A 17,971-nucleotide genomic window follows, 5' to 3' on the forward strand; every position below is an offset into this window, starting at 1 on the left:
GATAGAAAACAGCTATTTAACTGCAAGGCAAAATTTCACCTCTTTTCATAATAAAGCAGCTAAGGGATCTGTCACTGTCCTCCCATTGTTCATCGATTTGTTCGAGCGGGCCCAGTTAACGTCTCCATTGTGACAATTGTTGCTGAGTTTGGCATATCGAATACGTCACAGGTAGCTTGCCAGGCCTTGCCGTGCGAGAGGGGTGGAGGAATCGAACCCAGCTCGGCCGGGCTGGCTGCGTGCAAGGCAAAAGCCTTACCCGCTGTGCTATTGCTCCAGCCCAGCTAAGGGATACCCGAGTCAAACCCATTTACCAATCTCATCTAGATACATGGCAAACTTCAGCTCCAAGGTTTGAAGTGTCTGTAAAAAGGGGGAAAATCTACTGCTCTTTCCAAAACGCCCTCACATGCTCCCACCTCTGACCCCACAGTCAGGTGAAATCACATAGGCTGCTCCTGGCTAACACCAACCACGACAAGAATCCTAGACTTGGATATGCTACTCCTGGCTAACACCAACCATGACCAGAATCCTAGGCTTGGATATTCAGGGCAATAAGTGGCAAGCCGGAAAAATAGACTTAATACTCAGAGACTGAAAAACAATGCTTGAGCTAGAACAAAGGGCCATACTAGGCACCGTGTGTCGTAAATTCCTTCATATGTGCATGCATGAAGAACCTGTAGGTGGAGGATGGACGGGTGGTGATGATGGTGGAAATAGTGATGGGATGGATGCATTTGGAGAGAAGGTGGGATAGAGCTGTCAGAATCCCATCAGACAACAGTCCTTACTCCCTGCCCTCCTGTAAGGAGAACAAAATTCTGATTTCCAAACCTGCTTGAGTTTGTTTTCTCTCTCTCCCATAGAAACATAGGAATGTCTCCCTAGGGAAAAAGCAGTTGTGAATACAAGAGAGGGAGATGAGGGAGTTCTAGAGGAACCATCTACTGTTGCATAAAGCATTATCTAAAGAAGAAATCCCAGAAGCAGACCCATCCCAAACAGAAAATCCAGTTTTGTTCAAAGTGCTTCTCTAACATGTATCCTTTGGGCAGCTGCAACAGTCTCATGTAAAATACTTACTGAGATTCTTCCATACTGCCTCCAAAAGAAATCCAGACACCTTACCTGCTACTGAGTATCTACCACCACCATCATCAACACCACGATAAACTTTATTATCCAAATGTTGCAAGCATTTAAACAAATGTTAATTATCAAACTTTTAGGCCAACTGAGTCTAAAATTCTGACCTCCTCAGGATAGCATGGGAAGAGAAGGTAAATCTCAGACAGGCAGCCTTGGCTTCTGCACTAACTTTCCTAAAGGAACAGCATTTTTCAAAGGTTCAGAAATCTGGAGAAGTGCCAACTGGCTCATTCAACCTCTCAACAGTAATGAGACTACCATCCTGAAACCCATTTGCCAAAAACAAAAGACCTGAAGATGTGTTTCAGAAAGTTGGTGAGACAAAACTCAAGAGGCCGGAGCAACACAGCACACCAGTAGGGTGTTTGCCTTGCACATGGTCGACCCTGGTTTGATCCCTGGCATCCCATACAGACCCCCAAGCACGACCAGGAGTAATTCCTTAGTGCAGAACTTGGAATTCATGAGTGCACAGTTTTAAGCATTGCCCTGCGTGGCCCAAAATTCAGAGGATAAAAAGAAAAAAGAAAACTCAAGTTGGTTTAATTTCCACACCAGCTCAATTAAATGGCTCTGCTTTTGCAACCATACTTCCCACCTAAAGTCCCAGTAAATTTAGATATGTCGCACAGATTTAAACTCATTTACAGGGAATTTAGCTGGCTAAAACTGGTCCCAGCCCAAAGATATAACTAAACTGTTTAACAGTCCTTGGAAGATCTGAGTAATGGAAGGGGAATGGGAGGGGAAATCGGAACGATGCTCAAAATTCTGAGTGTGAAGAGGAGGCATTGCTTTAAATTAAGAATCTATTTTTGAGCCCGAGAGAAGATTCAACATCTCAGTACATGCTTTGAATGCAGAGGCCCAGGTTTGATTTCCAGCACAGCATGGTTCCCCAAGCACCGTCAGAAGGGCACAGAGTCAGAAGTAACTCCTGAGCTCCACAGGAGGTGGCCAGAAACCAAGGAGGAAAACTGTAACACAAGCCTATAAGCCCCGTCAATGACAAACCTAAATTTAAAAGGTATTTATTTGCTGTACATACATTCAAAACCCAAAATTTCACAAAGGAATCAATACAAATAAATCAATTACTTATGACTATTACCATAAAGTGTCTATTCCCATAAACAGTAAACCTTCTTCTCTCATGGCACCTTTTATGTAAGTCTTTAGGAAGAATCTCCACAACCAGCATCAGGCCTCACCATGATGCCACACATTTTCCACATGAACACACTTTTCACATGCACCAATGTTTCAAGGAAATCTTAGAACAAGACAAAACTCTTGGGGGACAAGCTTTATTCCTTTTGCCAGTTACATTTTCTCTCTGGTCTTGGATTTCTAGATTCATCAAGAGTCTTGACTCGTCTTCCAGACTCTGCTTTGCTCCAGTTCACTCCAAACCCTTGCAAACACACACCCAAATACACTCATCTCCAACAGTTTGTCTTTGTTCACCTTGGTCCACCCCATCTACTGTGACAGAGTCCTCAGCATACTGCTTGTAAAATGCACAGAAGGCGCAAGCCCCAGCCCACCAGAGCCTTTCCACCGAGCTGGGAGGCTGCATGCCCAGCCAGCAATCAAGGCACACAATAAGGAAGACGTGTCTATTTCAGTACTCTATGTGGGTGCAATAAAATGTGAAATCATGAGTTATGAATAATTGGAAAATAAGGAAGAACAAGCAGTAGCTACTTGAGAGGTATGTACAAAATAAGGAAAGGGTTGTGGGGGGAACAGACAGGAAAGGATCTCAACCAAGATACTCAAAGAGGAACTAGTAAGAGATCTGACCTTAACAGCCTTGAAGAGCTGTGCTTAAGGGGAAGAAAGAGGGGAATTCCTGGGGCTGAAGCGATAGCACAGCAGGTAGGGCGTTTGCCTTGCATGCGGCCGACCGGGTTTGAATCCCAGCATTCCAGTGTGACCCAAAAAGCAAAAAAAAAAAAAAAAAAAAGTGGAATTTCTGGGGTTTGAGGTGTAAAATAAACACAAGAACTTGGAAGTGGGAGCAGGGGTCAGTTAATGAGAAGAGGGGGAAATAGGAGGGGAAGAGAAACCAAAGATGAAAATAGCTGGGGAAAAAAAATTAACTTCTGGGAAAGGAGTATTCTTACAATTTCCCCTAGCATCTTTCATATATCAAACTGACCATTCCACAAAGTATTCAACCAAATATAGTCAGGCAGTTTACAGTAATTTAAATAAATAAATAAATAAATAAATAAAAAGTCAGAAAGAAAATTCTGCTTCTGAACAGTAGTAGGCAATGGGAAGCTAATGAATGCAAACAGGACACATAACCTAATCTGACTCAACAAATAGCCACTAATGATGACTCTGTGTGGGGCAACAGAATGCTGGGTCCTTACCCTCAAGGGCCATCCCCCCACCCTGAGAAGGAAAGGGAATTCCATCTCGGGCATGCAAAGGGCCGCATTCTCTTACTCCATCTCACTGGAGCTAAATGGGCACTGGTGGAGGGATGGGTATCTGATCATTGTATAATTGAAACCAAAGCACAAAAAATTGTAAATCTACAACTTTAAAAAAAATAAAATAAAATAAAGGGGAAAAAAAAAAAAAAAACATCATTTATAGAAGAAGAAGCTGATAATAAAGACCAAAAGCAGCCTGGGAAGCCAGAGGGATGATAAGGTCTGGTCAAAACGTGGTGACAGACACCTAGAGAATAAACACCTGACTGGATAGGAAGTATCTGAAGAGGGAGATCTTGACACACAAGTCAGGGAGCAGGGAGACTCGAATTTCAGTACCCAGGTGGTATCATAATCTTCAGGCAACACCTTGGCTCTCTGAACACCAAACAATTCTCTGTCCATCAGCTGGCCAGTCTGCCTGTTTCTGGGAATGGGGGTTACCCATTCCATTCTTCCCAGCTGCCCATGTTTTTTTATGCTAGTTGTGATTTCCTGTAATTCCCATTTGCAAGGGAGTAAAGGGGATCGATGAGATGAGAAGACTGTACGAGTTGACAATTCCTTTGCCCATCATAGTGCTTAAATACATCTCAATTGTCCTACTAAAGTTATACTGGCAGCAGCAATAACAAGAAGAGAAAGGGGGTTGGAAGTATTACATTTAAAAGGCTTTAGGCCATGTTCTTTGCAAAAAGTAGTCCTTCTGGGCAGAGCCTCCCCGTGTGCAGTTACTGAAGGAGAAGTCAGACTCATTCCCTAGAGAAAAGAGGGCCTAGATCTGTCACGACCTGGTTATATGAAAAATGAACAGAAATCTGGCAGAGTAGAATCATGATGAACCGGGGGTAGGCAGGGGGGGGTGGGGAAGGAAGAATTGCTTATAAAATCAGCAGCCTTACTGAAAACCAGTCAGCATCTTCCAGTAAGCCTTCAGGACTTTGCTCTGGAGAAGCAGGGGTACTTGTGGGTGGGCAAGGGAGCTGCCAAGGACTTGTTCCAAAGTAGGGTAGGTGGTCTTACCCTATGTGAAGCTCAGGGTGATAGCAGGCTCAGCCTGGCTCTTGGTGATGTGGCCCTTACATCAGTTCCATCAGTCACAGAGTCATCCTCGACCATATTAGAACACACAGACACACCAAAATTACAACTGGATCAACAGTGATCACTGGAAGGGATTCATTCATGACTTCCTCTCCTGATCCAGGTTAGTAACCTGCACTCCCCCCAAATTTTCTGCAAAAAACAAGTATTAACATCTGACTTCCCCATTTTCCTAAAAGGGGAAATGAATTTGAGATGCACCTTTTTCAAAAGGAATGCAAATTTTGTCCTCTTTCCCAACCATTTAATAAGGGGGAGAAAAGCACCACGGCGGAATAAAACACAAACAGTTGTTGGTTTAAAACAACTTGAATTCTCTGACATTTCTAAATAAGTACTTCCCTCCCACCTGTGACAGATTTTGACTGAGAACAGGCACACCAAACCCTTCCACACAGAAGACTCAGAGAACTGACGCTCGGGTATGGCCTGTGCTGCAGTAGAGAGCATCTGTCGTGAAAAGGCAAGTTTCCAAAGCTGTTAGGGCTTCTTGTGCACAGCAGTCAATCACAGACCTGTGAGCATGGTCACGCCGGGGAGGAAAGGTATGTTTCAGCATCCTACAAGACTGAGTTCCATAGCCAGGAGGTCATATTCCCAGAAACATGAAACATTAGGACAGTAACAATAATTTGCAGCGCAGTTAACTGGCAGGTCACTGTCTGTTCATTGTGCTTGAACCTAAGCATTCTCTATCTAACATCTGATTCAATTCTCCCAACTACCTTACAAGGTGGGCACTATTTCCTTCTCCAGTCCTGGGCAAGGAACAGAAATATTAAACTAACTTGCCCAGGGCGTGCCCTGTTCCCAGTGCCTGAGCTCAGGGGCACAGTGCCTGCCTTGCAGGCTGTGTTCTAGCCCCCAGCACTGCAGGGCAATCTCAGTGGCTGTGCGGTTTGTGGATCCCCTACCAAGAAAGTGTGTGATCTTTGTTGCACCGTGACCAAGTAAGTACAGATGACAGCTCAAATAGGCCACTAATGCACCAGCAACGAAAGGAAGGGGCAAGGTGTATGAATACAAATTAAATTACTCGCCCGGGGTTCACAGAGACAGCAACTCAAAAATTAAGGACTCGGGTCTCAGAACACACAATCTTGGTAGAGTCACATTTATTCTGTTAAGATACCAACACTCGTTTTATTTTATTTCTTCTTTACTAGAGGCGAGCATAATGCTCCACTAGCCACCATGATGCAGCTGAAAAATCTCTGGGACCAACACTCTCCTGATCACGGTCTCTCCCCTGCTAGGTAAGTATGTGTAGTTCAACTGCTATGTGTTACTGCTTTTCTGGTTTTTGTTTGTGGTTTGGGGTCCTATCAGCAGTGCTCAGAGTCTACTCTACTCCCAATTCAGTGCTTAGTAAGAAGCCATGCATTGCTGGCAAATCAAAACTGGGCCCCCAACATCAAAGCCTGAATTCTAGTCTCTCTGAGTTATCTCCCCAGCCCCACTAGCACATTTTAAGTATTGAAATTATCCTATGTGGGCCAAACAGAGAGCTCAAAGGGTTGTAATGCATGCCTGGTATGTGAGAGACCAGGTTTGATTCCTGACATAGCAGAAGCAATACCTGAGCATTGCCTAGTATGGCTCCCAACATCCCCGCCCCAAATAATAATCACCGTATCACTGTATCACTATCATCCCGCTGATCTTCGATTTACTCGAGAAGGTGCCTGTAACATCTCCATTCCTCCCAGCCCTGAGATTTTAGCAGCCTTGTCTTTCCCCAAAAATTGAAGGTTTTCAGGGTCAGGGGAATGAGACCAATTGTCATTACTGTATTTGGCATATCAAATACCCACAGGCATATTTGGCATATCGAATACCTACTGTATTTGGCATATCGAATGCCAGGCTCTGCCCATGCAGGCGGGATACTCTCAGTAGCTTGCCGGACTCTGAGAGCATAAATGGATAGGAAGTGTCTTATAATGTGTCGTGTGGCCAGAAAGCAGCCTGGAGCATGGCAGTGGTTGGGTAGTGGAGGTCGGCTGCCGAGGCTGGGTCCCTTGGGGTGGGAAGGGCTTTCACCCACCACACAGCCTGGCATGGAGTCCAGTGGAATTGTTCAGTGCAAGAGATGCAAGATCCTCCGCCCCTCTCAGAGAGCCCGGCAAGCTACCGAGAGTATTCGATATGCCAGACACAGTAACAACAAAGTCTCCAATGGAGACGTTACTGGGCCCGCTCGAGCAAATCGATGATCAACGGGAAGGCCTTTACTTTACTACTTATCATGGATGTATTATGTCACAGCATGCAAAATTCCTGCTGTTGTTTCTTGCAATGCTCTACTTCATACGGTGTGTGTGAAGGGGAGAGGGGTTATACCTGACTCCCCAGATGTGCACCACAATGCCGCAGAGAGAAAAGTGTTAAATGTGTAGTTGCTGAGAGGCCACTCAGAAGGAAACTGAGTCACAAGGAGAAGGGTGGGTCAAGGAATTCTAAATCATACTTTGAGAAACACTGCTTTGGGCATTCTAAGGAACTTCTGAAGCCAAAGCAAGGCTTGAGAACTGCTGTATTAGATGCTGATGGCTTATACCCCAGAACTGTTGAGAGAAAAATCACCTGCAGTTCTCGGTTTGTTTTTAAAAGCTGTTGACAGAATGAAGGGGAGTAAAGCAGTAATTCAGAATGCTCTCTGCAGACATACACCTAGTGACAGGGCTGCCTTCTCTGTGATCTGCTTGTGTTTGCCCATTCTTCATATCCAAAATACCTTGGCTACAGGGAACCTCAAAACTGAGCTTGATCTCTCTGAAAAAAAAAAAAAAAAACACTGCCAAAGGGGGATCACTGCATAATGATGATCAAAGGTGGACACACCTAACAGAAACCTGAACATAAAAAAGACAGAGAGATGGGGTTTTTTTCTTCACTGTGTGTTCTTTACAAGTTCCAAAATAAAACACATTATCTGGGCTATCATACTCATGTGCAAACTGAATAAAAATGCAAACTAGCTTTAAGATTTTTCTTCTGTGTTTTGTATTCAGTCAGTCTGTGTCATTATCTATCCACATACGTGAGTTCACCTTGTCCTTCCTCCTATGCTTAAATTTGCTCTTCTAATTAACCGAGAAAAATGGCTCCAAGCTCAGACATAGTTTGGGTGATTTAATTAGATTGTGCAGAAAAGCTGGAGCTTTCCTGGACACCAGTCTGACCTTTCCCTGCTCCTTTCTGGTCTGAGGGCAAGTCCTGGCTGTGGTTCCCCTGCAGGTGGGGCTCTGTATTCCCTGACTTACAAAGGGCTGTTACACAGAGGCCACACAGTAGGTGGCCAAGAGTTGTGGCTGCCTGGCTTTAATATTTATCAGCCGTGCCATCCAACACAGATTGTCTCTCTGTCCGTCCGTCCGTCCTTCCTTCCTTCCTTCCTTCCTTCCTTCCTCCCTCCCTTCCTTCCTCCCTTCCTTCCATTCTCACAACTGTAAAATGGGTGTGAGATGAGCAACCTGATTCAAGAATACTCAGATGAGACTGAGAAATATAGGGCTTGTATTGAAAGATATACATATCTGAGTCAATCTCAGTTCACTACTACACTCAGTCCTGACAACCAATTAAGTCAAACAAGACCAAAGGTTCCTATGCACTCTCTGCTATAAGCAAAGGGAACACACCACAACCAAATCAATGTGCAACACCACCCCTGCCCCCAAACAAGAAGTATAAGGAGGGCTGAAGCGATAGTACAGCAGGTAGGGCATTTGCCTTGCATGCAGCCGAACCAGGTTCGATTCCCAGCATCCCATATGGTCCCCCAAGCACCGCCAGGAGTAATTCCTGAGTGCATGAACCAGAAGTAACCCCTGTGTATCACCGGGTGTGACCTCAAAAGGAAAAAAAAGTATAAGGAAAAGGAACTCGTCTGACTGCAGAAATTGCTCACTCATCAGTCTGCCCGAACTAGCGCTGTGCAGAGACCCGTCTCAACCATCTCTATAAACCACCCACCACACACAGATGTCAATCAGTGCTGACTGCAGGTCTGGCCCTTCTGGAAACCCAGCGACCCCCACCTCAGAGAAGGAGCTGGGGGACAAACCACCATCATCCTTCCCGGGCACCGTGAACAGAGACCAGAGAGCTGCTTTCCTGACTCGTCCCTGGGAAGGAAAGGACCGACCGTCTGCAGAGGGAGCAGCCAGAGGTCACTTGGAGGGAAATGGCAAAGCTGTCCCTGCACAACCTCTGAGGCAGCAGGGAACCGGGGATAATGTAACGGGCATTACTCAGCCCCTCCTGCTGGGCCAAATGGGGATCCATAAATGCGGTGTTTCAAAGGCCATAATGCTGCCTTTGCTAACTGAAATGGGAGTTGCCTTTCAGTAAAGTACAGGCCAGTCTATAAATACCAGGGATTAAAAGGCTTCCTGTGAGGCCTGACTGCCACCTGCCAAAATACAGAGGCTATCTGGTCCTCCAGCTCCAAACCTGCCCCCTGGAGCTTCCCACGGGGAAGGGGTCCCGTTACCTGGCAGCACAATCCCCTCCAAGGGACAACCCAACCTTTTTTCTCCTCCTTTTGCCATTTTGGTTTATTTATTTATTTATTTATTTTTGCAAAAAGCCGTTTTCCTTTGCACGTGCCCACCTTCACTGCCCTCTTCTCTCCAGGCATTTGCTGTCTCCCTCACCTCCTCACCTTCCACCCTAACTCCTCAATCCATATATATTTTATCTGCCATGGAAAAATCATGCTGGCATCACTCCAACCTTGGTTCTAGCCCTACCTAGAAGAACAAATGACAGTATGACATTTCAGAAGTTGGCTCTCCGATCTGTAAAGTGGAAATAAGCCCTGCTAGGTACAGGATAAACTATTTAGTCCTATCGGCAACTTCAAATTACACTAAAGAGATGATGTGGCGCGGATGAGAGTGAACACAGCCAACCTGGTCTGCTCTTTACACTGCATATGGTGTGACCCTCAGTGGGCACCCCAGCCAAGTGTGATTCCACAGAGTGATTCCCTGAGCGGAGACCCAGGAGGAAGTCCTGACCACCACCTGGTGTGGCCCAAACACTTTAAAAAAAAAGAGAGAGAGAGAGAATATTGGAAGAGTGGTTAGTGACCTGATTCCTCCTCTCCTTTCAAAATGACACAATTGGGGGCGGGAGAAGTGGTTCACATGCTCTGCATGCAGCAGGCCCAGGTCTGACCTTAAGCACCTCATGGTCCCCTGAGCGCTGTTAGGAGGGAACTGAGCGCAGGGGCGGGAACAGCCCCTGACCACTGCCAGGAATTCAATCCCTGGCACTGCCACCCGCACCAAGCACAGCAGTGGCGGCTCTGCTCCCTGTTGATACACAAAACACAAGCAATTCCCAGCCGCACTCAGGTTTGGGGATGTGTGCTCACCCCAATGGAAGAGGTGCCGCTCCCAGGGGGCACGACCCCTGAAAGATGCCTGACACCCCTGAGGAAGTGTTGCCACTCACAAGCGCATGTCTGAGCACCACAGCCACCCTCAGGGAGCACTGCCTACTCAAGAGAAGGTCGTGACAAGCAGATTCACAAGCCCCTGAATGAGGGTGACCCTCACTGTGTCAGCACCACACTCGGACAGGCAACTCCCAGTGGTCATCACTCCCGAGAATGGAACACAACTATGGCGGGGGGGGGGGGGGGGGGTGAGAATCCCACTCACTGCCAACAGTCACACTGAGAGAAGGGGGGCCAGGTGGGGGGATGGAAAATAAACAGATAAAGACAAAAGGGGAAAAAAGACTCATTTGGGAAATGAAAGTTGCCAGAGAGGGTGGAAGATAGAGGTGGCAATTTTGTTGCCCTCAAGCAAAGGACAGGGGTCCTCATTAGGATAAAGGCAGCATTTCCACATGGAAATAAAACCCCAAAGTGGTGCCAGGAATGTAGCTCAGTGGCAGAGCCTGCTTGTCACGTGTGAGGTCCTGGGTTAGATCCCTCGCACCACCACCCAAAAAAGGGGAGAAAAAAAAAATTACCATCATTCACACATTTCACTTACACGTTTAAAAATAAAAAAAAAGGGAGTGGAGCCACTCCCAACGAGACTCAGCCTGGCTGTGTGGGCCTGAAGATGCCAGGCTCGGCCCAGCAGTGTTTGCTGCCTGAGCCTACCAGGATCACCAGGATCACAACCGCAGTGGTTGGGGGACCAGACAGCACAAACGCTGAGGCGATGCATGCACTCTAATACTCAAGCTATCTTCCTGGCCGCAGTACAACATTTTTAATTTTGAGAGCAAAAATATCTGCCAGTTTTTACTAGAAGCACCACACCTGGTTCACCTCAGAAGGCCCTGTCATGACTCCCCCCCAGCCAGGGACTGCCTACAATCTAGCGCCCCAAAGATGGCATGCTAGACGATGGTTCACAGACAGCATGCCATTCTCCCGGGTACCCCGAAGCCATTCCTACAAGTTCATGATTAGGTGTGACATAAACCCAGAGCTTGGATCTGTCATTACTGCATATCCTCCATAACTTCCAGCCACCACCTTAAAACCAGAATTATCTAAACTCCTAGAGCTGGGGCCGGTGAGATAGTACAGCGGGAAAGGTGCTTGCCTTGCACAGAGCCTGGGTTTGACCCCGAGTAGCCAGGAGTAAGCCCTATGCACTGATGGCTTGCCCTCCCTCAGTCCCCCCCCCCAAAAATAAACCACTAGAGTCAACATTACTGTAAGCACGGAACCCAACTACAATAATTTAACTTAAAAATATAACTGTCAGGAAGACAGTGTGGGAGGGGAACTGGGGGACAGGGTGAAAGGGTGTGGACACCGGTGGTGGGTCTGGAATTGGAACACTGCACGCCTGAAACTCTACTGTCAACAACTTGGTAAATCACAGTGGTTTACCAAAAAAGAAAGAAAAAATTAAAGGCTTTCTTCAAAAACTCCAAAAAAAAAAAAAAAGTACAGAAATATGATAAACAGCCCAAATAACTTGGGCTTTAGAGGGGTGTATGACGGGGAGCTTTTTCGCTTAAAAAAAAAAAAGAAGTATTTTGCAATAGCTAACATTGTAGGGTCCTCTTAGGACCTTCCCTCCGCCAAGTAATAGGAAATATTTCACTGCCTGAGCTGGAGGACTCTGGCCTGCCACGAACAGGAAAAGGGAATGAGGAGCCGGGTGACGTGACTGGGCTGAGACAAAGTACTGGAGAGCTGACCTGCATAAGCAAGTCTCTCAGATTCCTTAGACCCTGTGGGGAACTGAAAAAGATGGCAGCTCCAGGACCCACAGTGACGACATGTTTCCAAGAAAAATGAACTAGATGGGAGCCAAAGCGATAGTACAGTGGGATGGGGATTGCTTGCTGTTGAATGGGGTTCGACCCCCCTTCCTATATGGTCACACTGAGTCCCACCAGGAATGACTCCTGAGTGCAGAGCCACGAGAAACCTCCCCTGAGCACTGCTAAAAAAACCAAAACCAAAAAAAGAGGTTTGCCAGCAATGACTTACAAATTGGAAAAGGGGTCTAAGCTGGAAAGTCAAAGAATTAAAAAAAAACTGTATTTAGCAGCCCTCCAGTCCAAGCTGAGCAAAAACTGACATTGGTTAAAACTTAACACTGTGTTGCAACATTTTTGTCACAAACAGCAAAGATGTCAGGATTCCCGTGAAAAAGGGAGTAAGGGAAATGTGATCATGACTGAGAGAAAACTGAGAATCACAAGGTCAAGGAGGAGGAGAAGAAAGAATAAGTAAATTGTGCAGCAAAAAAAGGGACTAATCCGCCAAGGCCCCTGCAAGAGAGTCTTTCCTCTGGAAGCAACACTGGGTATAAATCACCCAATGTTTTTCCCTCTCAAAATAAGCCGGGGAGATAGCTCAAAGGGCAGGAGTGCATGCTTTATATATGGAAAGCCCATGTTTGATCCCCAGGACCACATGGTTGCCCGAGCACCCCATCAGGGAGCAAGTCCTAAGCACTACGCGGGGTGTGGCCCTAAAAACAAAAACAAGGGTGTTAGGAGCTGGGGGTGGAATAATACACTGAAGAGGAGCCCACAGCCAAGTTCAAAATGTATTTGCCACCAGGCCTGACTTCAACTTAACCATTCAGTCCCAGAGTCAGAGAGCACTAAGGAAGACGCAGGAAGTTATGGACGATACCCAAGTGGTGTGGAGAGAGACCTCCCAAGAGAGAAGCTCCTCAAGGCCTCTGAGAGGAAAGAAGGAGAGGAGCGGACACGTGGCTGGGAGGGCTTTGGTATATACCACAGAAGCAGGGCAGTTTAACAGAGGAAAAGGCAGACCGGAATATTCTGGAAACTAACGATTTCAGAGGGCGGAAGCCACGTGTGGGCAGTGGTAAGGAGTCTACCATCTGCTGAGCCAGAAGGCTATAAGGAGAAAAGGAAGGGCACAGACCCCTCCCCGTCCAACGTTCTGAATTGGATCCATCTGCCTCAGAGAGTGGAGGCAGGACATGGTCCTAAGCTGACACACACACAGCTGAGCCCTGATAATCCCTCTGCCCAGACCGGCAGCGCGTTCCACAGGCAGAGCCCTGGCCAGTACTCTGTGTCCATCCACCCACGAACCTCTGTGGTTTTCTGCATGAGCTGACACAGCCAAATCCAGAGATGCAGAGAGACAGTGGCAGACACTAGCCCCACTTCCGCTGGTAACTCAGCATCCGCCCTAAAGTAAGTCGCCACCTTGCTCTGTAACTGTCAAGGGAGCCTGACCCCCACCACCTCTTCCAGCACAAATCCTATTTAGTGAGTGTGTACCATACACTGACTGCTTTACGCCCCTCCTCCAAGCCCCCTAGATGCAGTGGTTACTAGTGCTTCCAGCTGAAGAAGTTGGAACTTTAAAAAGATGCCGAAAGCCACAGAGCCAGACAGAAAAAACTAGCACAACAAAAGGGTGATACTAATTCACCTCGCTTCTTCACCAAGGAAACTGCTATCTGAGTCTCCCAACTATAAGGTTCTATATCCAGTGTTTTACAGATCTGATTTGGTTTTTTCTTTTTTCACAGCAATACTATGAGGGGATATTTTCCAAATACTTGGATAAATCACTTGTTTTACATGCCAATAGTGAAAATTAAAAAATAAAATAAAAGTTTGAAAAAGTCTCCTCCTCCTACTTTTCGTCTGTCCTATTCGTTGGGAAATTTGAAACTGGATTTTATTAGCTCTCTAATCCAAACTGCAGCAGAGTAAAGTATTCTTTACTTTCTCGTTTTCCTTTACTTAGCGCTCTCTGATGGCGCAACCCAACGGTTAAGTTGAAGTCAGACTTTGGGGCAAAAGCAGTAGGAAACTGGCAGTATGAAATTCACCCTACCCCGAATGCCCATTCATATCTAGTAGCTCCCCTTCCAGTAATAACATAAACTGCCACTTTACAGATGGACATGAGGTGAAGACCAGGGCAGTGAAAAGGGTCCGAGGCCACAGTGCTGGTACGCAGCCATGCTGAGAATGAAAGCAGGTCAATGTGACACCCAGTATACCAGGCTTCATTGCAGCCTCCTGGGACAATCGACTATCCTTACTCACCACAGCAAAGGGGGGAACGATGCCTGGCCCACAGCCAGTCTGATTCCTCCACCCTCCCCAAGGAAGTGGGGAAAACAGTGCTGCCCCGGCACCCGCTGCCAGCGACACTAGCACTGCGCTGCCTCTTCGAGCCTAGAGCTGGCACGGGTGGGGGACCCTTCACATCCCTTTCGCACGGGCACCAATGGCTCCTCCTCAGCCCCTGAAAACAGCAGGACAGCAGGGGAGAAGGGACAGTGCTGGGCTGCTTCAGCAGTGCTCTGCAGTAATGAGGCAAACAGAGCCCCCTTCCAAAACAGTGCAGTGCCTCACTGGACCCACCCTTGCCTTAAGTCAGAAATAGCTTGAAGAAAGGCAGAAGACTGCAACAATGTCTGAGGCCTAATAAACATACAAGGCCACTCAAAACCCTGATCAGCTTTTAGAACACAAGAACTCACATCTTCCGTTCTGACCTACCCCAGACTGGACTCCCTAGTAATTCTGAAACTGCAAGGATGTCTACGTATCCTGTGGCTCTCCTCTCCAATAAATAATTTAATTTCCCTCTGACTATATGGGAAAGCCTTATCCTTAGTGAGGAGATAAAAGCTGCCCTTTCCAATTACGTACTTTCACTTATTTGTCCAACAGTACACAAAACAAGGCTGGAGAGATGGTTACGGGGTAAGGCGCTTGCATGTTGCTGAACTAAGTCTGGTCCCAGACATCATAGATTATCCCTGAGCACAGAGCCAGGAATAAGTTGTGCAGCCATGCTCTCCCCAAAACAAAAATGAAGAACAACACAAAAAATGTAAACAAAACATACTGACCTTGAGTACCTGTGCTGAGATTTGGAAGCAGGACCAGAAGGAAGACTTAGGGAACAGGTAGTTTCCAATGGTAAGTTAAAATGTATCAAGTCTTGACAGAGAGATACTCTTCAGTGTCTGGAGAGATGGCACAGTCAGGAAGGCACTTGCCTACCCACGTTCAATACCTGGCACCACAATGGAAGTTTCCCTGGGCCTCACCACGAGTGAGAGCAAGTCCTAACACTGCCGAGTTGGGGTGTGTACCCTTCCCACCACCCAAAAAAAAGTATCAAGTGTCTAATTCCTGAAGGACAAGAGAGGTAGATCAAAGGGCTCAAACACAAGCTCTGCATACAGCAGACCCAGGCTCCATAACTAGCACCACAAGGTCCCCAAACATTGCGCTGGGAATAGCCCCTAACACTATCAGGGTGTAGCCCCCGCAAAACAAAATAAAACCAGGTATGCCAGGAAAAGAGATCATCACAAACCAACATTTACATTTACAACTGAGGTCTAGAGAAGAGGGGAGGAAAACTCCCTGTGACGTTCATGCCATAGTTCCTACTTTCCTTCTCTCAATTTCTTATTGTTGAATCCACAACTACCTTTTTTTCTCTAAAAAAAAATGTTTTACAAAATGGTATGCCCTGCCACAGAGGCAGGGTGGGATGGGGGGGTTGGGGGCTAGAGGGATACTGGGATCCGTGGTGGTGGGAAATGGGCACTGGTGGAGGGATGGGTATTTGATTATTGTATAACTGAAACCCAAGCACAAAAATTTGTAAGTCTACAACTGTACCTCATGGTGTCTCACTAATAAAAATTTTTAAAAAAATTTAAAAAAAAGTTTTTAATTCCAGACGGGAGGGGCCCAAGTGATAGTACATGGGCAGGCGCTTGCCTTGAATATGGTTTGACCCCCCTCCCCCCACACAAATCCCATATGTCCCCTGAGTACCGCCAGGAGTGATTCTTGAGTGCAGAGCCAGGAATCTGAAACCCCTAAGCAGAAGAGCCCCCGCCCCTCTCCCCTCCAAAAAAAAAAGGAAGTCCACAGGGGCTGGAGAGATGGCAGTTAGTGACGAAGGCACTTGCTGTGCAAGTGGCTGACCTGGGTTCAATCCCCATCACTGCCAGGAGTAATCTCTGAATGCAAAGTGGAGAGTAAGCCCTGAGCATAGGTCCTGGTCATATGACCCCAACACCAAAATAAATTAAAAAATATATTCCACATCACAACTGATTGTGTACATGCAGCCCAGTGAGAATGACAACCAGATTGTGTGCACAGCTAAGGAGCTCAGCCCCTAGGAGCACTTTGCTAGTGCCATAAAGGGGGGTACCCCTGGCGAACAACACAGCCAAGTGTGCAAGTGAACATAAGCATGGGTGCGACCCCCATCACTGCAACGACACAGCGTTGAAAATAAGAGAAGAAAAACATTATTCTGGGCATTTTTCAAAATCAATGGTTAAAATTTTATGCACTGTCAAAGCACTGTCCTCCCGTTGTTCATTGATTTGCTCGAGAGGGAAAAATTTTATGAATAAAACCAAAAACTGGGAATCCTTTCTCTCTCTCTCCACACCAAACTCCTCAACCCAACTCTGTAGGAAAAGGGTATCAGCTGTGCCGTGAGGAGACCATGAGGAACTGTCTAAAGAAACCTTGCCCTTCCTCCTCCCTCCCTTCCAGGTGATGGCTGGGATGAAACACTGAAGTCACCAAAAAGGCTGTGGCCAGTCCAAATCCACTTACGTGACAGGTTCCTCTCCTACTATTACCAAGTGAACAAGTTCGTGAGAGGCATGGCTGTTCCCACCAGACTGCTAATTCCTAGATTTACTCCTGGGAGCCCATCTCCCCACCGCCCCCCCAGTCCGATGTCACTGCCCAGGCAGGTTATCAACTCACAAATCATTATCCCTTTAAGATACTTGTAAAGGGACATGTAAAACAAGAAAAAAGGACTAACGAACTTGTGCAAAACCAGAGCCTGTTTTTCTTGCCAACCTGCTATTGAACAAGCAAAATCCCCTCAAGAGTGGAATGAGGAGGCAGATGGCCCTCCCATGGCAGAGTTTCTACCTGGAGGTGGACAGGAATCAAGGATTGATAAAGGCGTGCCCCACCCTACATGCGATTGGTTAATCCTCTAGAAATGTTTGCGCATGCCAATTGAAAGAGTAGCACCCACTGAATACAAAACTGCTTGCTGCATTTCCAGGATGGGTAATACTGGCATACGTGACCTCGCCTCAGGTCATCTGTGTTCTTCCTGGCTGGGTAGAGGCACAGAAATGTGTGCTCACGCTGCATTTGGATGGGGGGGGCTTGATCACACACAAAATAAACCTGAGGAAATCAGAATCGTGTTTATGAAGAATTTTGATCTTCTGATTGGAGCAGACCTACGAGTTAAGGAAGGAAACAAACGGTCCAGTCCTCCCAAGTTCCCAGTCATTTGCTGGTCTGCTACATCTAGATTACTTCCAGCAGCTGCTATTACCAGGGCATGGGGGACCACAGAAAGGTAAAAGGTAAAGGCCCTCCCGTTGATCGTCGATTTGCTCGAGCGGGCCCAGTAACGTCTCCATTGGAGACTTTGTTGTTACTGTGTCTGGCATATCGAATACTCTCGGTAGCTTGCCGGGCTCTCCGAGAGGGGCGGAGGAATCGAACTTGGGTCGGCCATGTTGGCCGCTTGTAAGGCGAACGCCCTACCCGCTGTGCTAGAAAGGAGGAAGAAATGGGTGAGAAAACACAGGCCATTTGTCTGGGGTCAGGTGATGGTTTTGAATAACAAAGAAGCACCTACAGAGGTGATAGTTAAGAAGGTCCAGTCAAGTGACTGCACTTACTTTAAGAACAGTTCTCAAGACTCTTTCCCCTTAGTAATTTCACAACTAGACCCAAAGCTTCAA

At 46.8% G+C, this 17,971-nt stretch overlaps 1 protein-coding gene across 1 annotated transcript in view; it reads right to left on the minus strand.

Annotated features, from left to right (window-relative positions):
* Positions 1-17,971, minus strand: part of SUSD6 (sushi domain containing 6) — a 91,176-nt gene that overhangs the window by 63,248 nt on the left and 9,957 nt on the right. The window lies entirely within an intron of this gene.

Source organism: Sorex fumeus, unplaced genomic scaffold (assembly GCF_029834395.1).
Source record: "Sorex fumeus unplaced genomic scaffold, SorFum_2.1 ptg000098l, whole genome shotgun sequence".
In the NCBI taxonomy this organism is placed as follows: domain Eukaryota; kingdom Metazoa; phylum Chordata; class Mammalia; order Eulipotyphla; family Soricidae; genus Sorex; species Sorex fumeus.